Source organism: Boleophthalmus pectinirostris, unplaced genomic scaffold, assembly GCF_026225935.1.
Source record: "Boleophthalmus pectinirostris isolate CB_2022bp ecotype Guang Dong unplaced genomic scaffold, ASM2622593v1 HiC_scaffold_2139, whole genome shotgun sequence".
Taxonomy (NCBI): Eukaryota; Metazoa; Chordata; class Actinopteri; order Gobiiformes; family Gobiidae; genus Boleophthalmus; species Boleophthalmus pectinirostris.
Window position 1 is genome coordinate 32514 of NW_026571179.1, and position 5666 is coordinate 38179.

General features: G+C 53.2%; 1 pseudogene; it reads left to right on the top strand.

The window, feature by feature from the left end:
- The first annotated feature begins 395 nt into the window (after positions 1 to 395).
- On the top strand, positions 396 to 514 carry LOC129410242 (5S ribosomal RNA; annotated as a pseudogene).
- Positions 515 to 5666: the final 5152 nt, after the last annotated feature.

Below are 5666 nucleotides of genomic sequence, written 5' to 3' on the forward strand. Positions count from 1 at the left end.
TGACATTGGAATCAGGTCTTATCACAAGTCTAACTGTGAAGTGGACATCCCAGCAGTGTTAGGTACAGAGGTAAAGATATGATATGATGAATGTCTCGCTCAAAATAGTTATACTCTGAACTTTTCAGTGGGTGCAGAGAAACAGGTCATTCTTATACCATTTGAATGCATGACAGAAGTGTCTCGTGCAGCTCAGTGGTGTTAATATGTTTTCTGGATGTTTTCCCAAGAGCAATTTAAGAGCCATCCCTGATTGATAATGTGTTGAACTCCACTAAGAGACTAAATATGACTCCAGCAGGTTCATTCATTTTAATCCTCACTCAAAAGAACAAATACAGAACTACAAATATAAATATAGCTTGTTTTGAAGGTAAAATTTGAATATTATATATAAAACCGGCCATACCAACTTGAGAATGCCCGATCTCGTCTGATCTCGGAAGCCAAGCAAGTGAGGGCCTGGTTAGTACTTGGATGGGAGACCGCCTGGGAATGCCAGATGTTGTAAGCACCCCCCCCCCCCCCCGAACTGCCACCTTATCGTAGCGGGGGAGTTTGCGTACCCGAATGATCCTACTAGCTATGTTGCCCGGGGCATCATGCCCCTGGTAGGGTCTCCCATGGCAAACAGGTCCTAGGTGACAGGGCAGACTAAGAGCAGTTCGCAGCACCCTTATGAATTTAGAAATATCGAGGACCATGACGTCGCCTGGTATGGCGCAGCCGGGGCCCCACCCTGGAGCCAGGCCTGGGGTTGGGGCTCGAGCGCCTGGTGGCCGGACCTTTGCTCCATGGGGCCCGGCCGGGCTCAGCCCGAAAGGACGACGTGGGTCCATCCTCCTGTGGGCTCACCACCCAGAGAGGGGTTCATAGGGGTTGGGTGCTTAGAGGCTTGGACGGCGGTCGGGGACGGGTGTCTCGACGGCCTGGTTTGCACAGACAGCATCTGGCTGTAGCGACATGGAACGTCACCTCGCTGGGGGGAAGGAGCCCGAGCTTGTGCGGGAGGTTGAGAGATACCGGCTAGATATAGTTGGGCTCACCTCCACGCACAGTTTGGGCTCTGGTACCCAACTCCTTTGGGTTGGACCCTCTATTTCTCTGGCGTTGCCCATGGGGAGCAGCGGCAGGCTGGTGTGGGCTTGCTTTTAGCCCCACAGCTCAGCCGCCACATGTTGGAGTTCACCCCGGTGAATGAGAGGGTCGGGTCCCTGCGCCTTCGGGTCGAGGACAGGTCTCTCACTGTGGTGTCGGCCTATGGGCCGAACAGCAGTGCAGAGTACCCGGCCTTCTTAGAGTCCCTGGGACAGTGTACTAGACAGTGCACCGACCGGGGACTCCGTTGTTCTACTGGGGGACTTCAACGCCCATGTGGGCAATGACAATGATACTTGGAGAGGGGTGATTAAGAGGAACGGCCCCTGATCTGAACCCGAATGGTGTTCTGTTGTTCGACTTCTGTGCTAGTCACAGTTTGTCCATAACAAACACCATGTTCCAGCACAAGGGTGTCCATAAGTGCATGTGGCACCAGGAGACCCTAGGCCGGAGGTCGATGATCAACTTTGTAGTCCTGTCATCTGACCTCCGGCCGCGTGTCTTGGACACTCGGGTGAAGAGAGGGGCAGAGCTGTCACCTCTTGGTTGTGAGTTGGGTTCGCTGGCGGAGGAGGAAGCCGGAAAGACCTGGCAGACCCAAGTGTACAGTCAGGGTCTGTTGGGAACATCTGGCGGAGCCAGTTAGAGGGATCTTCAACTCACACCTCCGGGAGGACTTCTCCCAGATTCTGGGAGAGGCTGGTGACATGGAGTCTGAGTGGGCTTCATTCTTGGTCTCTATTGTCGATGCGGCCGCTCGCAGCTGTGGGTGTAAGGTCTGTGGTGTGTGTCGCGCTGGCAATCCCTGAACCCAGTGATGAACACCAGAAGTAAGGGATGCCATCAGGCTGAAGAAGGAGTCCTATTGGGCCTTGTTGGCTCGTGGGACTCCTGAGGCAGCTGATGGTATTGACGGGCCAAGTGTGCTGCAGCCCATGTGGTCGCAGGAGGCAAAAACTCGGAGCTTGGGAGGAGTTCGGGGAGGCCATGGAGAAGGACTATCGGACGGCCTCAAAGAGATTCTGGCAAACCGTCCGGCGCCTCAGGAGGGGGAAGCAGTTCTTCACCAACACTGTTTACAGTGCGGGGGGAGAGCTGCTGACCTCGACTGGGGACGTTGTCCGGCGGTGGAAGGAAAACTTTGAGGATCTCCTCAATCCCACCGTCACGTCTTCCGAGGAGGAGGCCGAGGCTGGGGACTCGGAGGCGGACTCATCCATCACCCTGGCCGAAGTCACTGAGGTGGTTGGCAAGCTCCTTGGTGGCAAGGCTCTGGGGTTGGATGAGATCCGTCCTGAGTACCTTAAGTCTCTGGATGTTGTGGGGCTGTCTTGGCTGACACGCCTCTTCAACATCGCGTGGCGGTCGGGGACAGTACCTCTGGACTGGCAAACCGGGGTGGTGGTCCCTCTGTATAAGAAGGGGACCGACCGGAGGGTGTGTTCCAACTATAGGGGGATCACACTCCTCAGCCTTCCCGGTAAGGTCTATGCCAGGGTACTGGAGAGGAGAATCCGGCCGATAGTCGAACCTCGGATTCAGGAGGAGAGCAGTGTGGTTTTCGTCCTGGCCGTGGAACACTGGACCAGCTCTACACTCTCCATCGGTGCTCGAGGGTTCATGGGAGTTTGCCCAACCAGTCCACATGTGTTTTGTGGATCTGGAGAAGGCATTCGACCGTGTCCCTCGTGGTGTCCTGTGGGGGGTGCTCTGGGAGTATGGGGTCCGGGGCCCTTTGCTAAGGGCTGTCCGGTCCCTGTATGACCGGAGCAGGAGCTGTGTTCGCATTGCCGGCAGTAAGTCAGACCTGTTCCCGGTGCATGTTGGACTCCGCCAGGGCTGCCCTTTGTCACCGGTTCTGTTCATTGTATTTATGGACAGAATTTCTAGGCGCAGTCAGGGGCCGGAGGGGGTCCGGTTTGGGGACCACAGGATTTCATCTCTGCTGTTTGCGGACGATGTTGTCCTGTTGGCTTCATCGAGCCAGGACCTGCAATGTGCACTGGGGCGGTTTGCAGCCGAGTGTGAAGCGGCTGGGATGAAGATCAGCTCTTCCAAGTCCGAGGCCATGGTTCTCGACCGGAAAAAGGTGGCTTGCCCTCTCCGGGTGGGTGGAAGAGTCCCTTTGCCTCAAGTGGAGGAGTTCAAGTATCTCGGGGTCTTGTTCACGAGTGAGGGGAAGGACGGAACGTGAGATTGACAGGCGGATCGGTGCAGCTTCGGCAGTGATGCGGTCGCTGTATCGGACCGTTGTGGTGAAGAGGAGCTGAGTCGAAAGGCGAAGCTCTCGATTTACCGGTCAGTCTTCGTTCCTACTCTCACCTATGGTCATGAGCTCTGGGTAGTGACCGAAAGGACGAAGATCGCGGATACAAGCGCTCGAAATGAGTTTCCTCCGCAGGGTGGCTGGGCGTCTCCCTTAGAGATAGGGTGAGGAGCTCAGTCACACGGGAGGAGCTCGGAGTAGAGCCGCTGCTCCTCCACGTCGAGAGGAGCCAGTTGAGGTGGCTCGGGCATCTGTTCCGGATGCCTCCTGGGCGCCTCCCTCGGGAGGTGTTCCGGGCATGTCCCGCCGGGAGGAGGCCCCGGGGAAGACCCAGGACACGCTGGAGGGACTATGTCTCTCGGCTGGCCTGGGAACGCCTCGGGGTCCCCCCAGAAGAGCTGGAGGAAGTGTGTGTGGAGAGGAAAGTCTGCGAGCCCTGCTCAGACTGCTGCCCCCGCGACCCGACCCCGGATAAGCGGAAGAAAATGGAATGAAATACAAAAAAATCTCTTTCTCACGTTCCGTGGTTGGTCTCATCCTCCTCCAGCTCAGGTCCTCCACAAAGGGTTCTGCACAATATCTTTGGAGTATCCTTGGAGTCTGTTTCTGGAAGCCCCACAAGATCTTGGCTCGGTTGTTCTTCACAACCTTTGGAAGTGTCTCCCACCTTGATCCTGGGGTCTCCGGCCTGTACTCTGCACAGATATTTCTGTACACTATGCCCGCCACTTTCATCATGTTTTCTCTCAATACAAAAGTTGATCTCCCAGCAAAGATGAGCAACTATATCTGATCAAGAATTTGACCAAAAAATTTTGATTGATTGTGTTGATGAAAAACAAAGAGAAACGAACAAATATACAGTGCATTTATCATACGCTTCAGAAAATATTGATGTACAGCAATTCAAAGCTGCATTAATGAGCACTGTCATAGTTTGTCAAGCTGGCAGACTGAGTCTGGTAGAGTATTGAGCAGCACAGAAACACCACAAAGTGCGGTTCTGGTGCCATTTCTTTAGACACACACACAGATTAGGCACAGATTTTAAGTACAACTCTGAGTCCTGTGACATCCAAAAGTATTATGATGATATGGGTGTAGTGGTGTGTCTAAAGAATGGACAGGAGGGAGAATACACCAACCTCATCAACATCTTCAGCCAGTGGTGTGGGGACAACTGTCTCATTCTAAACATGAAGGGGATGTTTTTCAAATTCAGAAGGACAAATTTGACTCCTCAGTCAGCATTCAGGGAGAGAACTTTGAGGTTGTGAGGAGCTGAGGCCATTTGATGTTAGTCAGAATCAGTTTTATTGCTAATGTCAATGAACAAAGAAACAGAAATAAGAAATAGACTTTAATTGAATAGATTACAGTTGTTTAATGTGACAGGTACTATAGAGTGTTCATGAGCCCAACAGCAGACGGTTAGAAACTGTTGTTGTGGCAAGAGGTTCTGCCCTGAAATCCTGGAGCCCACAAAATGCTGCAGTCTGTCTGAAGAGCAGGGGAAAGTCCACAGCCCTGTGGAGTCCTGTGCTTATGTCCTGTGTGTCCGAGACTTTCTTCCCCAGCCACATGTGCTCCCCTCAGGTGGTTTTAGGCACAACAAAGAGGGTGGTGTTGAAAGCTGGTGTAGGTTTGCAAGGGAGTCCAGGTGCTGCAGGATGAAGGGAAGAGCCATGTTTATGACATCCTCAACAGACCTGTTGGTTCTGTAGGTGAATAGCAGTGAATCCAGGAGGGGGGAGGTGATGGACTTGAGGTGGGACAGAACAATAGGTTCAAAAGTCTTCGTGACTACAGATGTCAGGGTCATAGATCTATGGTCAATAGAAGCTGTTAAGTTTCAGGTCAAGTTGGTGATGTGCCTCAGCCTCTTCAGACAGTGGCAGAGTCGTTAGCAGAGAATTGCTGCTCGCCTGCTGTTTTGGCATCTGGCCCTTGACACCTTCTTGCTAAATCCATACTCTGAAAGCTGCTTTTTTCTGATACCTGAGCTGCTCTTAATCACACTGTCATGGCTAGTGCCTCTTTTATGGGGCAGTGTGTTGGGGAAGCAGCCAACAGATCAGCAGGAGGCTGCAGAAGTACAGTGTATATGGTGGTGGACGTGCCCCCCCCCCAGAGCAGAGGCAGGTACATCCTCTTATTCCTCCATCACTAACAGTGTTACCTGTGTTTAGGATCTCTCGTACTCTCTGTGTGGAGTGGTGGATCACAGCGGAGAACTGCATGGAGGACACTACACAGCCACAGTCAAGTCTAAGGACAGACGCTGGTACTACATCAGTGA